The 20,670-nt window shown below is 48.0% G+C and overlaps 1 protein-coding gene across 1 annotated transcript in view; it reads left to right on the forward strand.

Moving 5' to 3' along the window:
* The window catches only part of LOC139266809 (sterile alpha motif domain-containing protein 12-like), a 112,196-nt gene that overhangs the window by 35,827 nt on the left and 55,699 nt on the right, over positions 1-20,670 (forward strand). The window lies entirely within an intron of this gene.

The raw sequence follows: 20,670 nt of genomic DNA on the forward strand, positions 1-20,670 counted from the left end.
TTACGGCGCTTTGCCTCAACGATTTCATGCATGTCTGGGAGGATTAACGAGAGCCTTGTCTTTAAGGTCCGTTTCATCAATAGTTGCGCGGGGGGAACCCCAGTCAATGAATGCAGATGAGATCTGTATGCCAGCAGCAGTCGCGACAGGCGGCCCTGCAGCGTGGCACCTTGGATTTTAAGCATGCCTTGTTTAATTTGCACTGCTCGCTCCGCCTGGCCATTGGAGGCCGGCTTGAATGGTGCCGTCTTAACGTGATTTATGCCATGGTCAACTATAAAATCTTGGAATTCTGCACTGGTGAAGCATGGACCATTATCACTGACCAATATGTCAGGAATTCCGTGCATTGCAAACATGGTTCCAAGGCGCTCCACAGTGGTGGAGGTGGTGCTCGAGTTTAAAATGGTGCATTCGATCCACTTTGAAAATGCATCGACGACTAGGAGGAACATTTTGCCCATGAATGGGCCTGCATAGTCTACGTGCACCTGCGACCACGGCTTGATGGGCCAGGGGCTCAAGGGGGCCTCCCTGGGGGCATTACTGAGTTGGGCACAAATGGTGCACCGTCGGACGCAGAGCTCCAAGTCAGTGTCAATGCCAGGCTGCCAGACGTGGGATCTGGCTATGGCCTTCATGAGAATGATCCCCGGGTGCTCGTGGTGGAGCTCCCGGACAAATGCCTCTCTGCCTCGCAGAAGCATAACTACTCGGCTGCCCCACATCAGGCAGTCTGTCTGTAGTGATAGTTTATGCATGCACCTATGGAAAGGTTTGATCTCCTGGGCAGGCATCGCGAGCCTCTGCCCAGTCACCAGTTAAGACACATCGTTTGACTAAGGATAACGTGGGGTCGCTGGTAGTCCAGGCTCTGATTTGGCGAGCCGTCATGGGTGCACCTGTGGACTCAAAGACATTGATTGTCATGACTATTTCAGTCCTGTTCATCAGACCCTTCTGTGGTCGCCAAGGGTAGCCTGCTAAGTGCGTCGGCACAGTTGTCTGTGCCTTATTGTGAAGTCGTAAGACTCCAGCATGAATGCCCACCGTTGAATGCGCGCCGAGGCGTTGGCGTTTATTGCTTTGCTCTCAGATAGGAGGGGCTTGTGGTCGGTTTCTAACGCGAACTTGGCCCCAAAAAGGCATTGGTGCATCTTTTTGACACCGTACAGTCATGCGAGCGCCTCCTTCTCCACCATACCGTACCCACGAAAGTGACCTGGAGGCATAAGCTATGGGTTGTAATTTACCCGCACCATTGACATGCTGTAAAACGCACCCGACCCCGTACGCTGACGCATCACATGTAAGAACTAGCTTTTTACCTGGATCAAAAAAGCCAAAACACTGTTGGAACATAGAAGGTTGCGTGCCTTATTGAAGGCATGTTCCTGGGCGTCCCCCCAAAACCCATCGCACCCCTTTCTGAGTAGCATGTGGAGAGGCTCCAGCAGCATGCTCAAGTTCTGCATAAAGTTCCCAAAGTAATTGAGTAGCCAGAGAAAGGCGCACAGTTTCGAGACATTCCAGGGCCTGGATGCCAGACGAATTGCTTTGGTTTTGGATTCTGTTGGGCGGATTCCATCAGCGGCAATCCTTCTGCCCAAAAATTCAACCTCTGGCGCGAGAAACCGACACTTGGATTTCTTAACTCTTAGGCCTACCCGATCCAACTGCTTTAGTACTTCCTCCAAATTGCGGAGATGGGAGTCGGTGTCCCTGCCAGTGATGAGTATGTTGTCGTGAAACACAACCGTCCCCGGGATGGACTTGAGCAGACTCTCCATGTTGCGCTGGAATATGGCAGCTGCCGACCTGATGCCGAAGGGGCATCGATTGTACATGAAAAGGCCTCTGTGTGTTGGTGGTGAATAGCTTAGACTCTTCGGTCAGTTCTTGCGTCATGTACGCAGATGTGAGGTCTAGTTTCGAGAAGTTTTCCTCCAGCCAATGTGGCAAATAGGTCCTCCGCTCTTGGCAGCGGGTATTGGTCCTGGAGGGAGATTTTATTTATGGTAGATTTGTAATCTCCACAGATTCGTACGGATCCATCAGGCTTCATGACTGGGATGATGGTACTTGCCCAGTCGCTAAATTCCACTGGTGAGAGAACGCCTTCCCGCAGAAGCCTGTCCAGTTCATGTTCAATCTCTTTCCTCATCACATAGGGCACAGCTCTGGCCTTGTGATGGATTGATCTAGCATCCTGTGTGATGTAGATTTTAACTTTAGCCCCTTTGGAAGTGCCCACACCTGGCTGAAAGAGATGTTCAAATCGATTTAGAACTGTTGAGCAGGTGGTCCGTTCCTCTGATGACATGGCGTGAACATCATCCCATTTCCAATTTAGTTTCGCCAGCCAGCTTCTCCCCAACAGTGCTGGGAGATCTCCGGGGACAATCCACAGGGGAGGTCAGCTCACCATCCCTTTGTGTGTGACAGAGCATGGCACTGCCAAGGACTGGGACGATTTCTTTGGTATAGGTCCTTAGTTTGGTGTCGACCGTTGAGTTTTGGTCTGTTGCTTTTGTGCGGCCACAGCTGTTCAAATTGAGCGCTCATGAGAGATTGACTCGCTCCCGTATCCAGTTCCATGTTGACTGGTATCCCGTTGAGTAGGACCCTCATCGTTATAGGGGGCGTCTTGTTGTAAGAACAGTGTCCATTGATCATGTTGACCCACTGTACCTTGGTGTCCCGGGCACTGTCTCCACCGTCTTCTGGTCTGTTTTCCGACCCTTCCGATTCATATACCAGCCGAGCTGCTGTTTTTCTGTACATGCGGGCCAGATGCTCTGTATAGTTGCAGTTTCTGCAAATGGCATGCTGAAAACGACACCCCCTTGTTGAGTGCCTTCCCCCACATCTCCAGCACAGACCGCTTTCATTGTTTCCGAAGGATGAGCTGCGTCTGTCTGATCTCTCAAGCTTCTCTCAGTTTGTAGTTGATTGCTCGCATTGTGGATTGATGAGGTGTGAACGGCCGTTCATGTGGCCCTTAATGGCTTCTGGCGCCACTGCCTGCTGTTGAGGGCCTGCTCTCCTGCCTTTGTCTGTGTGTGGGGATAGCGGCTTGTTTCACGCTGTGAACCCCTTGTTCCGATGTTTTGTTGTCGTACCCGCAGTGTAGATCAACCTCGTTTCTTCCTCTCCTGCCAAGAATGTCTGCAACCAGTGCTGCTGCCTCTAGGGTCAAGTTCTTGGTCTCTGAGCTTTCGGAATATGCCTGCATGGCCTATTCCTTCAATAAAAAAGTCTCTCAGTACTTCTCTCCTTAGTTCATCGGAGATCTCACATAAACTAGCCAGCCTCCGAAGTTCCGCCACAAAGTCGGGTATGCTCTGGCCCACACAGCGTCTGTAGTTGTAGAACCTGTGTCTGGCCATGTGTAGGCTGCTCGCTGGCTTCAGGTGGTCTCTTACCAGTGTGCTCAATTCTTCAAACGACTTGCTTGATGGTTTCTCGGGTGCCAGCAGGTCCTTCATTAAAGCGTATGTTTTCGAGCCACAGCTGGTCAAGAGATGGGTTCTTCTCTTGTCTGCCTTATCGTCGCCTAACCAGTCTTTGGTTACAAAGCTTTGCTGGAGCCTTTCTATGAAATCCTCCCAATTATCTCCAGCATTGTATTTTTCATCTGAGCCGTTGGTCGCCATTCTGTGATACCGTAACTCGTCGCCACTGTAAAGTCCTGACCCTGCAGTACAGACTTACACGAGGCACATGCTGAAGTCAAGGTCACTCAGGGCTGCACCCTTATTTCACGGCTCTCAAATGCCACACTTGCCTGAGGTCTTTTTATATACCTGTGTGGAACAGGTATCCAGTGTCTCCTGCAAGTGCACCCCTGGTGGTAAGGTATGCTTGTGGTTATAGGTCATAATTAGTTAGTCATGTATAGCATGGCAAGATAGTTATGTACAGTAATGAGATACACGACAACTATGAACACAGCTTTTATGGACTACGCTGTCTCTCTTGCCTTGCTGCGTTCTCATGAACTTAATGACAGAAGTTATTGAAATATGTTTAAAGTCATGAATCTAATGGGATACTGTTTGTTTCTTTATTTGTACTCCATATACAGCCGAGCTATCCAATAGAGGAGAATTACAGGTGCAATGTCCTTTTTAAGAGTTTTAACTCCTAATTTTGTAAGAATCCAATGAGTTTGAGCAGTCTCAACTCCATTTCTCATGAACACAGGCTCATAACAGAAAGCTATCCCAAATAAGCCACCAATTGGTAATATTGGGCTAGATTTTCCCCAACAAGTTTTGTCGGCACACTGACCTCAAGCGCGTCGACTTTGCGCACTGGAAACAGCGCCGGCAAAAACCTGCCCCATCCTGGCCGCTGCGTGCAGTCCCCGGAGTCCTGGTGTGGTGTCGATGTTGAAGTGGGGGGGGGGGGGCGTAGCCAAATGCCCGTGCCAAAAACACTGCCGACACCTTTGTGCATGCGCAGTGGTGCCGGCCCCGACGTGCGCGCATGCGCAATAGATAGAAATAGAAAGAAAACTTGGCTCCAGCAGCTGCAACTTCCCACTCCTATCCCAGGCCGAACGGCCTTGCACACAGGCGGGCTGGCTGCCTTTCCCGAGCAGACCACCTCGGATGACTCGGCGGGCTCCCCCCTTCACCCCTCCCCCCCCCCCCCCCCCCACACCCCTCCCCCCCCCCCCCCCCCCCAGATTAAACACGCAGCAGCTACAACTTCTCCCGTGAGTCTTCCCTCCCCTATCCCAGGCCGAATGGCCTCACACACAGGCCGGCCGGCTGCCTTTCCCAGGTAGACTTTAAAGGTAAGGTAGGATTTACTTTTTTTATTGGTTTGAGCTTTTCATTAATGTTTGCTGCTTGTATGTTGAGGTCCTCTCCAGTTCCCTTCCCTGCCCTAATGTCTGTTGAATGTGTGCTGCTTTTTCTTAACTACCCGCAAGGTTTTTCAGAGCTGGCCACATACGCTGACCTAAGTGGATCTGGAGTACTTTCTTGCTGGCCAAAGTGGAATAAATGGCCAAAACTGACGTAAGTGTCTGGGACAACTGACCTAAAAAAAATCGCACCTAACTGGCTTACTCTGGAGCAAATTTTGGGCGGGGAAATGGCATTTTCTAACTTACGCCAGAAAAAACAACTTCAAAAAAATTGATGCAAGTCATGGCCAAAATTGGGCCCATTGCTCTGGTGGTTAATGTGTGGAAATAGAAATATCACTTTGTTGTAGTAAGGTGCAGTTCTTCTGATGTAAATTGAGTGGAATGCTTTACTCTGCAGGTGGCTATGCTGCTTCTAATCTGGGAGTGTTTGATGATAGTGGAGGACTAAAATTGTAAAATCTCCCATTCCTCCACACCAAAAAGAGTAGGCCATTTGGCCTTTTGAGTGCTTTGTCATTTTGTTAGTCATGGCAGCTTTTTTAAATGCAAATTCACCATCCCACCCTATATGCATAGCCATTAATGCCCCTGCTTCCCAAGTAAGTATCGATCTTCCTATTAAAGACCTAAAAAGGGTGGCACACTAGCTAAAAGTGAAGTTGCATGTAGCAACAAAAGACCTGGGAAAGAGTATGATGGAGGTCTTGCTGAGAGAGTTTGAGGGCATGCGTCTGGATTTTTGGGTCGTTTGCGACCGGCTTTTTGCTGTGTTTTGACCCTCCGCAGTGAAAAATGGGGTGCTCAGCTGTTTTTCGCCCGTTTGCGATCCTCGGCTCGGTTTTTGCGGTGGCGCTTACAAGCACCGCTGGGGAGAGCTGCGCTGGAGGTGTAATGGCTCGCATTGCGACACCGTCTGAGTTTCGAGACTCTCCTGACCCATACGCCGTGCCGTGATGACCGCCAGGGTAAACATGGCGGTCCAGCTCTGTCGGCGGTGGTAAGTTGAATAAACTGGAAAAAAAGGATCAGTTAAAGTTTTTATTTTTAAAAATCTTTTTGCAGCGATTTGTGAGATTGGGAATGTTTTGAGTTTTTTTTATTCTCCCCTCCCAAGGCACCTCTCTCTGAGCGCTCCCGGCCCTGCATTAAAGTTGTCGAGGATCCTGTTTTTGCGCCGCAAAAATAGTGCAATTCCTCCCTTTGCTCTGCGCTCCTGGCGCAGACCCCAAATGCTGAAAGTTAAGCAATTAATCGGTAACGTTAATTGGACGGTAATTTTCTCGCCCCACCTCCGTTTTCGCCCCGAAATCGGAGAAACCGAAAATCAAGCCCACATGCTTCTAAACTTTGAAATAGTAATGTCTTCTGGTGCTACATGCCGGACAATTTAAGGAGAAGCAGATTGTACATAGCATTATAGAATTCAGCCCTTCATGCCTGTGCCTGTTCTTTGAAAGAGCTACCTAATTTATCCCACTTTCTGCCATGTCTGCTCATTTCCCCAGTCTGTCTATGTCCTCCTGAAGTCGGTTGCTATCATCCTCCCCCCCCCCCCCTTTTTACTATGGCCCAAAGTTTGCATACTCAATGATGGCGTACGCACAGCGTATGCTGTCATAAGCCATCAGAAAGGCCCCACAAGTTCTGGGTTTATGCGTGGAAACCCAGAATTTGTAATCTGTCAAGGTTTGCCTGGATGGGTCATCCGCACTGAACCAAATATCTCTTTCGCTGGCAGAGTTGAGCAATTTGAACATGTTACTTTAGCACTCGTGTTTGAATGTATCAGCATTTTCTTTGCAATCACTAGCTACGCAGAATTGTGTTGTTTTTTAACCTGAATAATTGTGGTGAAACTTCAAGTTTGCCCAGCTACTGCCTACAAGACCCTTGCACCTGGTAAAAGCTGATTAAATAAAAAATCATGCACAAACATTTTAAATTAGTTTATGTAAATTTTTGTGTGGATTAAAATGTTTAAAACCTTTTCAAAAAATGTAAGTTGTATATGCTTTACTGAAAGGACTTTGAATTAAATTTGAAAATGGGGACATTTATTTTTATTTCAGTTGTATATTTAATTATTTGGGGATTCCTCATATGCTTGTGGGGATTCTGTTCATAATTGGAATCCCTATAAGCATACTGGGAATCCTCCTTTCTGATTCGAGGCCCACATGATCCCAGGGACACTTCCAAACTACCTGCATCCCTGGGCCTTTACGCAGAATTACATCTGCGGGCCCAGGACCCGAAGTCTCTGAAGCCTGGGTGCCTGAAGAAAGGAGCGGATTATTTTTGGGGGGGTCGGAGGCGCACTCCGGAGATACGCCTCCAATCGCAATTTTCAGGCCTATATTTCCGAATTTCATGTCATCTGCAAACTTTGAAATTATGTTCATATACCCAAGTCCAGGTCATTAATATATATCAAAAAGAGCAGTGGTCCCAACACTGACTCCTGGGGGATGCCACTGCACACTTCCCTCCAAATTGGAAAAACAACCGTCCACTGCTCTTTCTGTCCCTTAGCCAATTTTATATTCACGCAGCCACTGCCCCTTTAATCCCATGGGCTTCAGTTTTGCTAACCAGTGGCACTTTATCAAATGTTTTTTTTTGAAAGTCTATATGCACTACCCTCATCCACCCTCAAACTTCATCAAATATATCAATCCAGTTAGTCAACCACAATTTGCCTTTAACAAATCCGTGCTGGCTTTCATTTATTAACCTACAATTTTCCAATTGTTAATTGATTTTGTCCAGGATAAATGTCTCAAGGTTTCCATACCACTGACATTAGGCTGACATTAGATTTATTCCCCCCCCCCTTCCCTTTTTTATATGTTTAGAAGACATTTTTAGATTCCCTTTTATATTACCCGTTAATCTATTCTCATAGACTCTCTGCCCTTTTTTCCTTGTTTAGTTCTCCCCTGTACTTTTTGTATTCGACTTGGTTCTCTTCTGAATGATAAACCCGACATTTATCGCAAGTTGCTTTTTTCTGTTCATTTTAATCTCTATAGGGCTAGATTATCATCTTTTTGCGATTTTTCGCCTGTTTTCGGGTATAAATTGCGGCAAAATCAAAATTTTAGCACTGGGTAGAGCGTGCAACTTTCACCAAATGAAAGTTCACGACAGGCGTTAACGCTAACTCCAGCGTTGCACCACAGAATTTGTGCGGCGGAAAAAAATCGTCCGTTCTGCAAATGTGCAAATTTTTTTTTGGTCTGCTGTCAGATCACAAACGCTAATGCAGGGCATGGCTGCCGCACGCATGCACAGTATACCCGGGGCTAGATCAACCATTTTATAATTCGATTTTCACGGTGGAGGACGACGACAGCAGGCAGTATGCCAGAAGATTCACACAGGACGCTAACAAAGCTCTTGTGGGGGCTGTGGAGAGGAGATGACAGGAACTCCACAGGAGGGGTGGATCTCGACCCCTGCCAGCAATTTTTCACAGGATCTGGAGGGAGATAACAGAGGAGGTCTCTGCCTCAGATACAGTGATGAGGACAGCAGCACAGTGCCGAAAAAATTCAATGTTCTTTCGAGGGTCGTTGGTGAGTACAATTTTTTTTATTCATGCATTCCTTTATTACTTAAATTATAAATCTGACACACTATTGGTTCTTGTGCTGTTGCTGTCTCTGAGCACTCTATGGGTTGCCTCCTAAAATGCATGACACATAGGTAGGCTTTGTGTGGCACCCTATTTGCCATGAGTGATCTTTATACATTATTAAAATTGCTTTGAGATCTCAAGATGTTTCCACACTTCGATGTCCTCCTGATGAACCACGTACAAGTACCAAGGCCATTAAACCGAGGGACTGTATTACATGCACACAGTATGGTATAATCCATCCTATCCCATCCATAAGCAGGACTTGCCTCAGAATGACTTGCTTCCACTCTGAAAGTGAGTTCTCAGATGACTGAGGAGTCCAATGCGGGACCTACAATCTCTGTCTCAGGTGGGACAGACAGTGGTTGAAGGAAAGGGTGGTCGGGGAGCCTGGGTTGCTGCACGCCTCTTCCGCTGTCTACGCTTGGTTTCTGCTTGTTCTCGGTGATGGGACTCTAGGTGTTCAGCACCCTCCCGGATGGTCTTCCTCCACTTTGGGCGGTTGTGGGCCAAGGATTCCCAGGAGGCGGTGGGGATGTTGCATTTTGTCAAGGAGGCTTTGAGGGTGTCCTTGAAGCATTTCCTCTGCCCACTTGGGGCTCGCTTGCCGTGTCGAAGCTCCGTGTAGAGTGCTTGCTTTAGGAGTCTCGTGTCGGTCAGGCGGACGATGTGGCCCACCCAATGGAGCTGATCGAGCGTGGTCAATGCTTCGATGCTGGGGATGTTGATCTGAGCAAGAATACTGATGGTGCTTTTGTGGCTATCTGTGTGTGTGTGCCACAAGAGCAGATGGACTCTCTAGTAACCATTCCCATTTATATCTTTGCAAGCAAAGAAGTCACGCAACCACCCCAAACTAATGCAGACAGGCGGTGGTCCACCTCAGACCCTGCCATTTACAGACCTGGAGGAGCGAGTGGCAGGCCTCATTGGCATCTCGGGTCGGGCAACTGCCACTAGTGGCGCTGACCCCCGCTTGCATCCTGAGGCTAAGTCCTGCACACTCCCTGGGCTGGGTTTGGGCAATGTCATGCAGTGTCTTTAGATTAGGGTTGGGGCAATGTGATGCAGTGTCTCTGGACTAGATATAATAGAGTTGCGCCAGTCCTTCAAATGAGCCTGTGTTATGTGACCTTCCTCATGTCACCCTGCCCCCTCCCCTACTGCTAACCATTCGTCTGTTGCTTTCTACTTCCAGATGACCTGTCTGAGGTGCCGAATCCCTGGGATCGACCCTCCACGTCAGCCCAACATGTGGAGGAGTAATTCGAGGAAGAGGAGTCGACGGAGCAGTTGAACCTGGGGGTTGGTGCAGATGCAGTTTATACCTCTTTTTTACCATCGGCAAATGCCTTGTCCGAGGATGATATATTCCCGGGCTTTGAGATCTCCTGGAACCCCGTGCAACAACGCAGTGTGGGGTCAAATCCCATATGCCATCTCTCCGGAGGGTGAGTCGGCAAAGTCGGTCTGCTGACGGGCAGAGACGGAACTGGATGACATGGTGGGACTGTCCAGGGAGAGCATCAGGCTCACCAGGCAGCTCCTTGATGTCCTGGGTAGGATTCCCGCGAGCATCGACAGTCTGAAAGCGACCATAATGGAGGTAGGGACACAGATTGTCGGTGCGCGCTGCGAACCCTGCGAGGCCATCACTGCCCACACGAGGCTGGTGGCCTCCACCAGTCACACTGGAGTCCCAAGGAGTGTGGCGAGCAGCCTTTCAGAGTTCCCCAGTGTGACACCCAGACACACCCCCACACCACCAGTGACTGGCGACACCGATGAAGAGGCTTGCCAGTCAGAAGCCGGGTGTTCCACGTCACGAGCTCATCCAGTGTCTCCCCATCTCCAATGTGTCTCTCCCCAACACAGCAGCACTCTGACAACGTTGCTGCATGCTATCGTGGTGCCACTTTGGGTATCGGGAGGGGGGAAAGCCGGTGGTAAAAGACCACGGGGCAGGGGTATTGGTTATCATGTTATAGTATAATCACAATATATGTTTTATTAAAGTTTCAACGTTTTCAAATTATGTTTACAAAGTTAAAATTTTTTACAATGTTAAATTCTTTTGTTCACCTTAACCATTCCTGTATAGTGTCTCATTTGCAGAATAAGAGTGGGAATAGTCAGCATGGTGGGATAGAGTGGTCAGGCAACGGTCAAACATGCTGTTCACTCTCCAAGCAAAGATTTCAATTATGAGCTGCTGATGTAAGGCTTTTGCAGTGGCGAAAGCTCCACAAGGCCTTCCCTGTGGTTGTGGTGGTGGCATAGGTTCCTTGCCAGGCTCGTCGTGCTCGTTGTCGTCCTCCTCCTTCCTCCTGAGGTTCTCCTCAATCCCTATTGTCAAATCCTGTCCCCTCATAATGGCTAAGTTGTGTAGCATGCAGCACACCACAATGAACTTGGAGATCTGCTGAGGGGAGTATTGTAGAGAGTGGTCCAGGCTTCGGAAGTGCTGCTTGAGCACTCCAATTGTCTGTTCGACAATGTTGCATGTGACTGCATGGCTCTCGTAGCAATGCTCAGCTTCTGTTTGAGGGTTCCAGAGGGGAGTCATGAGCCAGGTGGCGAAGCTGTAACCTTTGTCCCTGAACATCCAGCTCTGGCCTTGTGGTTGAAGCTGGAACAGGCCTGAGACAGTGCTCTCATGCAAGATGGAAGCATCATGGATGCTCCCTGGATATTGGGCATTGACTGCCATGATGCGCTGAGTATATTTGGACAATCTGTACATTCATGGAGTGGAATTCCTTTTGGTTTCGGTAAACCTCTGGATTCTGTAAAGGTGCTCACAGGACGATGTTTGTAAAGTCAATGACACCCTGAACCTTGGGGAAGCCAGCAAATCGTCCAATACCTACAGCCCTCTCTTTGGGCCTCCTTGATCATTGGGAAGTTTATGAAGTCCATCCTATGGGCGTACAGTGCAGTAGTTACCTGTCGAATGCAGCAATGTGTAGCGTGCTGCAAAATGGAGTATATGTCCCCTGCTGATGCCTGAAAGGAGCCGGAGGCATAGAAGGCAAGTGCTGCAGTCCCCTTCACCTCGACGGGCAGTGCAGTCCTGATGCCGCTGGTAGGCTGTATGAGTTGGCATATCTCTGTCAGCACTTTCTCGGAAGCGCAGCCTTCTAACGCATTGTGCCTCAGAACTGCAGGTATGAGTGCTGTTCCCTGTAAAGTCGTTGTGGGTATGGCCGCCTTCCCATAGGTCTGCAACCTCTTCGATTACGTTCAAAATTATCAATAAGTCTTCTTGCAGCTCGACCCAGTATAAATATAGCATGCATAAATAATGGCTGAAATAGTATAGCCACACCATCTTTTAAAATGTCCTTTTAAAATGAACTATAAATTCACACAAAACTTCACTATGCAAAACGCAGTCCCCCTTGTGCGGGTGTGACTGCTTTTTGCAGGCGATATCGCTGAAAGTTCTGCCCGGGGCGCCAGCGCAGCGATGCACACCGATTTACATCATCCAAACGGTGAAAACATCGGGCGGGCACTAAATTTTAGCACCGCCGCAAAACCATTGCTGAAAGTTCTGTCTGGGCACAAAATGTTGGGTGTCTTGTTTCCCGCCAAAAAAATGTTTTTGCGCCTCACCCAGGCACTAAACCGGGTGCAACTTGGCTGAAAATCCAGCCCATATCTTAAGTTAACCTGGGAGTGCTAATTTTGGATGTCCTTCCTTTTCCCCTTGTGGGAATGTGTCTAGTCTGTATTCTAACTCCTTGTTGAAGACCTCCCATTGCTCAATTACTGTTTTACCTGCTAATCTTCAATTCCAGTCCACCTGGACCAGATACCTTTTCAACTCACTGAAATTAGCCCCCCTCCAGTTAAATGTTCCACATTTGATTTTTCTTTGTCCTTTTCCATAACTACTCCTAAACCTTATATTTTGATCACTTTTTCCCTAATGCTCCCTCACTGAAACATGTCCATGTCTACGAAGCTAGACAGGTAGTTGGGAAAGGCAACAGTTAAGAACATAAGAAATAGGAGCAGGAGCAGGCCATATGGTCCCTCGAGCCTGCTCCGTCATTTAATACGATCATGGCTGATACGATCATGGACTCGGGTCCACTTCCCTGCCCGCTCCCCATAACCGCTTAATCCCTTACTGGTTAATAAACTGTCTATCTGTGTCTTAAATTTATTCAATGTCCCAGCTTCCACAGCGTTCTGAGGCAGCGAATTCCATAGATTTATAAACCTCTGAGAAGAAATTTCTCCTCATCTCTGTTTTAAATGGGTGGCCTTTTATTCTAAGATTATGCCCCCTAGTTCTAGTCTCCCCCATCAGTGGAAACATCCTCTCTGCATCTACCTTGTCCAGCCCCCTCAATGTTATACGTTTCGATAAGATCACCTCTCATTCTTCTGAATTCCAATGAGTAGAGGCCCAACCTCCTCAATCTTATAAGTCAACCCCCTCATCGCCGGAATCAACCTAGTGAACCTTTTCTTAACTGCCTCCAAAGTAAGTATATCCTTTCGTAAATATGGAAACCAAAACTGCATGCAGTATTCCAGGTGTGGCTTCACCAATACCCTGTATAACTGTAGCAAGACTTCCCTGCTTTTATACTCCATCCCCTTTGCAATAAAGACCAAGATTCCATTGGCCTTCCTGATCACTTTTGTACCTGCATACTAACCTTTTGTGTTTCATGCACAAGTACCCCTAGGTCCTGCTGTACTGCAGCACTTTGCAATTTTTCTCCATTTAAATAATAACTTGCTCTTTGATTTTTTTTTTCTGCCAAAGTGCATGACCTCACACTTTCCAATATTATACTCCATCTGCCAAATTTTTGCCCACTTACTTCGCCTGTCTGTCCTTTTGCAGATTTTTTGTGTCCTCCTCACACCTTGCTTTTCCTCCCATCTTTATATCATCAGCAAACTTGGCTATGTTACACTCGGTCCTTTCTTCCAAGTCATTAATATAGATTGTAAATAGTTGGGGTCACAGCATTGATCCCTGCGGCACCCCACTAGTTACTGATTGTCAACCTGAGAATGAACCATTTAACCCGACTCTGTTTTCTGTTAGCCAATCTTCTATCCATGTTACCCCCAACCCTGTGAACTTTTATCTTGTGAGTAACCTTTTACATGGCACCTTGTCAAATGCCTTCTGGAAGTCCAATTACACCACATCCACTGCTTACCCTTTATCCACCCTCTTCGTTACATCCTCAAAGAATTCCAGCAAAATTGTCAAACATGATTTTTCCTTCATGCTGACTCTGCTTGACCAAATTATACTTTTACAAATGTCCTGCTACTGCGTCTTTAATAATGGCAAACATTTTCCCAACCACAGATGTTAGGCTAATTGGTCTATAGTTTTCTGCTTTTTGTCTGCCTCCTTTTTTAAATAGGGGTGTTACATTTGCAGTTTTCCAATATGCTGGAGTTCATTTATTAAAGAAGCATTAGCAGGAAATTTGGATAAGCAGAATTCGGTCAGATAGAGTCAGCATGGATTTATGAAGGGGAAATCATGTTTGACAAATTTTCTGGAGTTCTTTGAGGATGTAACGAACAGGGTGGATAAAGGGGAACCAGTGGATGTTGTGTATTTGGACATCCAGAAGGCATTTGACAAGGTGCCACATAAAAGGTTACTCACAAGATAAAAGTTCACGGGGTTGGGGGTAATATATTAGCATAGATAGAGGATTGACTAACGAACAGAGTTGGGATAAATGGTTCATTCTCTGGTTGGCAACCAGTAACTAGTGGGGTGCTGCAGGGATCAGTGCTGGGACCCCAACTATTTACAATCTATATTAACGACTTGAAAGAAGAGACTGAGTGTAACGTAGCCAAGTTTGCTGACGATACAAAAATGGGAGGAAAAGCAATGTGGGAGGAGGACACACAGGCTAAGTGAGTGGGCAAAAATTTGGCAGATGGAGTATAATGTTGGAAAGTGTGAGGTCATGCACTTTGGCAGAAAAAAAATTGAAGAGCAAGTTATTTAAATGGAGAAAGATTGCACAGTGCTGCAGATCAGCAGGAGCTGGGGCTACTTGTGCATGAAACATAAAAGGATAGTATGCAGGTACAGCAAGTGCTCAGGAAGGCCAATGGAATCTTGGCCTTTATTCCAAAGGGGATGGAGTATAAAAGCAGAGAAGTCTTGATACAGTTATACAAGGTATTGGTGAGGCTATACCTGGAATATTGTGTGCAGTTTTTGTTACGTTCAGAATAAATCCACAGGACTATATCACAAGCTCAAACTGTTGTGACCTTGGTCTCTTTATTCAGACTCCAGCGTGGAGAAGCAGCATGGTGAATCGCCTAGTGGCAAGTCTTGCACGAATACATTACATCACACTTTTTTTTTTCCCCCTCCCCCCAAAGTCTTATGTGTAAGTTGAGGCGATCTGGTGCCTCGCATCCTCTGGTCAATTGCCTGGTTGAAGTCCTGACATTTTGGGTTCATCCTCGTGGTCGACGGCGAGGTTGATCGTGTTTGTGTGTCGCTGGGGGCCAGGTGTTTCACGGTGGTTCCTGGTTATCTGTGGTTTGCAGTTTGGTCTTGTCCAAATGCTTTACTTGTTAGCCCGGTGCATGGTTTCACAATTAAACGCTTCATTTTCATCACATACACTCCATTCCCCCTCCCTTGGCTAATTCTGTGCTGGTGGCCCAACTGGGGCCCTGAACATGGTCTACATCATTTATTCTGATGTCACGTGGAGGGGTCATGCAATTATGGTGCATTCTCTGCTGATGGCCTACGGAAGGCTCGGTTTTGAGTGATTCTGTCTGGTGACTGCGTAGCACCCAGGATAGCTGGGTCTGTAGGGAGTCTACTGTGACACTCGTAGTGCTAGGTTGAGTGATTTGGGCTGCCTGCTCCGGGCTATTATTGCTGACCCTGAGATCTGGCAAGCCCAGGATGGCCGCAATGTCCTTGAGATTTTCGGTAGCAGCGGGAGGCCTTCTGGTCCCCGTGGCTCCTGGGCCGTAATATAGGGGCTACTTTGCAAAGTAGGGCTGGGTCTTTTGCCTCTGCGATGGATAGGTTGCCACATCCCGTCTAGCAGTTCACCTTTGGCAGGTGTTAATGTGGGATCCTGACTGGTCCAGGTCCTAAGCTGGGGGGCCGTTACTGTTGACCCCTCGTTTTCAAGCACTTCCGCGAGTGGGTTTGCAGGCTGCACCGTTTCTGTAGTTTATGGAGAAAGAGTCAGACTGAACACTGAGCTCAAAGTAAAGTGTGACCTTAGTCTTTTATTGCAGGTCTCCAGAGTGCCCCTCCAACCTGTGAAGCCTTCTTAAATACCTGTGCTCCCAAGGGATTATGGGATCCCTTGGGACTCTGGGGAATGAGCCTTCTGGTTGCTGTAAAGAGTAAATACAAGTCCACATATATAACAACATTCTCCCCCCCCCCCCCCCCCCCCCCCCCCAAAGTCAGTAGTGCAACTATTTGCAATGTGAGTCGATGGGGCCCTTCTTGCCCTGGTTGATCGTCTCGGTGTGAAAGCTGGTGTTAAATCATTTGTTGGGCCCTCGCTGGGCTGCTGTGCAGCTGGCCTTGCTTGCCTGCCTGGTGTGTAGGGCCCTGCAGGGCTGCTGTGGATGATGGGTTCTGCTTTGTGGTCAACCATGATGTCGGTTGCCACTGGTGTGTCTCTTGGCGGATCAAAAAAGGTAGGGTCCAGGGTAGGTTGCTCATGGTAGTCCGTGAATCTGAGTTTGATTTGGTCCAAGTGTTTCCGGTGAATGAGTCCATTTGAAAGTTTGACCCGAAACACCCTGCTCCCCTCTTTGACCACGACAGTGCCGGGTAGCAACTTGGGACCTTGTCCATAATTTAATACAAATACAGGATCATTGACTTCAATCTCGTGTGATACATTTGCGCTATCATGGTATGTACTTTGTTGAAGCCGCCTGCTCTCCACCTGTTCATGTAGATCAGGGTGAACTAACAAGAGCCTTGTCTTAAGTGCTCTTTTCATGAGCAGTTCAGCAGGTGGGATCCCAGTGAGTGAGTGTGGTCTTGTGCGGTATCTAAGCAGTACTCGGGAGAGGTGAGCCTTCAGTTACCCTCTTCAAGCCTTGCTTAATGGATTGCACTGCTTTCTGCCTGACCATTGGACGCTGGTTTAAACGGGGTAGATGTGACATGTTTGATCCAGTTACGGGTCATGAATTCTTTGAGCTCAGCACTGGTAAAACATGGCCCGTTGTCGCTCACCAGGACATCCGGTAAGCCATGTGTGGTAAACATGGCCCGCAGGCTTTCAATGGTGGCAGCGGACGTGCTAGCCGACATTATCTCTCATTCAATCCACTTGGAATATGCGTCTACAACCACAAGGAACATTTTACCTAAGAACGGGCCTGCATAGTTGATGTGTACCCTAGACCATGGTTTGAAGGGCCAAGACCATAAACTTAGCGGCGCCTCCCTGGGTACATTGCTTAACTGCGAGCATGTATTACATCTGTGAACCCAGGACTCTAAGTTCGCATCGATACCGGGCCACCACCACATGGGATCTGGCTATCGCTTTCATCATTACAATGCCTGGGTGGGTACTGTGGAGGTCATTGATGAAGGTGTCTCTGCCCCTCTTGGGAACCACTACTCTATTGCCCCACAGAAGGCAGTCTGCCTGTATAGACATTTCATCTTTGCGCCGCTGGAACGGCTTTATCTCTTGCATTTCCACTGGGACACTGGACTAGCTCCCGTGGGGCACACAGCTTTTGAATCGTCATAAGGGGTCCTGGCTTGTCCAGGTTTTGATCTGCTCAGTGACGGGTGATTGTTCACTCTCAAATGCTTCTATAACCATGGTTAGATCTGCGGGCTGTGCCATTTCCACCCCCATGGCGGGCAGTGGCAGTGCGCTGAGAGCATCGGTGCAGTTTTCTGTGCCTGGCCTGTGGCGGATGGCGTAGTTGTATGCGGACAACGTGAACGCCCATCTCTGGATGCGGGCCGATGCATTGGTATTTATCCCTTTACTCTCGGAAAACAGGGATATAGGTGGCTTATGTTCAGTTTCCAATTCGAATTTTAGCCCAAACAGATATTGAAGCATTTTCTTTACCCCATAGACACACGCTAATGCTTCTTTTTCAATCATGCTGGCTCTCAGCCTTAGACAGACTCCTGGATGCATAAGCAACCGGTTGCAGTTTCCCGAAATCATTAGCTTGTTGTAATACACAACCGATGCCATATGACGGCGCATCACATGCTAGTACCAAACGCTTACATGGATCATACAACACAAACAATTTGTTTGAGCGTAATAATTTTCTCTCTTTTACAAAGGCATTTTCTTGGCTTTTGCCCCAAACCCATTCGCCCCCTTTTCATAGTAAGACATGTAGTGGTTCTAGCCGGGTCCTGAGACCCGGTAAGAAGTTACCAAGTAGTTCAAGAGTCCCAGAAACGACCGCAGCTGTCACGTTCTGTGGCCTCGGTGCGTTCTCGATTGCCTCTGTTTTCGCATTGGTGGGCCTGATGCCTTCTGTCGCAATCCTCCTTCCCAGGAACTCCACTTCAGGCACCATTAAAACACACCGAGCGTTTTAACCTGAGCCCCATGTTGTTGAGTTGATTAAGAACCTCCTCCAGGTTCTGCAGGTGCTCGACTGTGTTCTGACCGGTGATCAAGATGTCGGCCTGGGAGACCACTGTGTGCGGGACCGACTTCAGTAAATTTTCCATGTTTCTCTGGAATAGCGCCACCGCTGATCGGATTCCAAACGGGCATCTGTTATAAACAAAAAGACCTTTGTGCGTGTTGATGCAGGTAAGGGCCTTTGATTCCTCCAGTTCCTGCGTCATGTAGGCTGAAGTCAGATCCAGCTTCGTGAACGTCTTTCCTCCCGCCAGCGTTGTAAAGAGGTCGTCGGCTTTTGGTAGTGGGTATTGGTCCTGCAGGGAGAAATGATTGATAGAATCTGTGGCGATTACAAAGTAACTGACTGTGCCATCTCCCTTGAGGACTGGGGCAATAGGACTGGCCCAGTTGCTGAACTTGATCGGTGAAATGATGCCCCCTCATTGCAGCCGGTCTAGCTTGATCTGTACCCTTTCATCATGTACGGTACTGCTCTCGCCTTGTGATGGATGGGTCGCGCCCCCGGAATTAGGTGGATCTGCACTTTTGCTCCTTGGAATTTCCTGATGCCTGGTTCGAGCAGTGAAGATAATTCACCAGACGAGGTTCTTAGTCTCGTGCGAACTGGAGTTAAGACTGGCCTTGAGGCTTTGTTGCACCACAATCTTTCAAAAGTATTTTTGCCCATGATGGACTGGCTCACACCCGTGTCCAGCTCCATTGATAACGTGAGTCCATTTAGTTCAACATTCAGCATTATTGGGGGATAATTCATGCTGAATGTGTGCACCCCATGTACCTCTGCCTCCTCGATCTGAGGCTCTGGATCTGTCCTCCTCTGCAACATGGTGGTTTGCAGGTTTAACGGGCTTAGCAGCTTGCCTGCACACTCGGAGGTGTCCCATTGTTCCACAGCCCTTGCAAACGTACCCTTTGAATCTGCATGAATGAAAACGATCACCCCCTTGATGGTTGATTCTGAGACATCTGCGGACGTGTAGCTGCTGGTATGTGTGACCTGCCCTGTTACGATTCGAAAACAACATCACCTTGTTCACAGTACTTGTAGCAGCACTTGTGTGCTGAGATTTGCTTAGTATTGTCACTGGTGGCAATGAACGCCTGGGCTACCACTATGGCCTTACTCAAGATTGGGGTCCCTACAGTCAAAAGCTTGCAAAGTATGGTTTCGTGGCCAATACCAAGTACGAAAAAGTCTCTGAGCATGTGCTCCAAATGTTCTTCAAATTCGCAATGTCCTGAAAGGCGTCTCAGCTCGGCGACATAACTCGCCACTTCCTGGCCTTCAGACTTTTTGTAGGTGTAGAACCGGTACCTCGCCATCAGAACGCTTTCCTTCGGGTTCAAATGCTCTCAGACCAGTGTGCACAAATTGTTGTATGATTTCTCCGTGGGTTTCACTGGAGTGAGCAGATTCTTCATGAGACCATACATTGGTGCCCCACAGATGGTGTGGAGGATCGCTCTATGTTTGGCAGCGCTCTCTTCCCCATCTAGCTCGTTGGCCATTAAGTATTGGTCGATTCGCTCCACAATAGTTTCCCAATCATCTCCCTCCAAAAATTTCTCCAGGATGCCCACTGTTTTCTGCATCTTTGCGTTCGCTATCTGTATCTTGTCGCCAGTTGTAGTGTATGGAGAAAGAGTCAGACTGAGCTCAAAGTAAAGTGTGACCTTAGTCTTTTATTGCAGGTCTCCAGAGTGCCTCTCCAACTTGTGAAGCCTTCTTAAATACCTGTGCTCCCAAGGGATTATGGGATCCCTTGGGACTCTGGGGAATGAGCCCTCTAGTGACTGTACAGAGTAAATACAAGTCCACATATATAACAGTTTATACCCCGGTAGTGGGCAACGGTAGCCAACTGAGGGCATTAGTGCCGTTCATTGCCTGGCCTGTGGCGGATCATGTTGCAGTGCACAGACAGTGTTGGACATTCTCGCAACAACGCATCAATAATGGTGCCTCTGCTCTCCCAAGCTTGTCTGACTTGAGCACATTTTGGGACACTCTTTGGTACATCTCTTTAGTCCCGTGAATACAAGTTGCTGCTTTGTTTAACTTATTTGATACATGTTCAATCGTTTGGGACTCGCCCGCTACTTTTACTTGCTGCACAACACTCCTGACTCCATGTAGTAACATCTTACTTGCTACGAATACTTTTAGATACATATACAACTGGTTAGGGTTCACCCGCTACTTTGGCTTGTTGTACGGTACCCCCAACCCTGTATAATGGTACATCATTGGCCGCGAAAACCCATGCACAAAGGTTATATAATGCATACAATTTATTGGAGCGTAGTGGGTTCCTGGCCTTCACAGCGCCCGTCCCTTTACCTTTGCCCCAAACCCAGTCATCTTCCTTGCTGGGCGACGCATTCCTCCATTACGTTGTGGCCACTTCCCGTGGTCTGGAAGCTCTCTCGTCCGTGTCCGTGATGTCTACTGCCATGATCTCCCCAGATATTTTGCCTCTGGCGCTGGGAAGACT

The sequence above is a fragment of the Pristiophorus japonicus genome, chromosome 7, assembly GCF_044704955.1.
Source record: "Pristiophorus japonicus isolate sPriJap1 chromosome 7, sPriJap1.hap1, whole genome shotgun sequence".
Classification (NCBI taxonomy): domain Eukaryota; kingdom Metazoa; phylum Chordata; class Chondrichthyes; family Pristiophoridae; genus Pristiophorus; species Pristiophorus japonicus.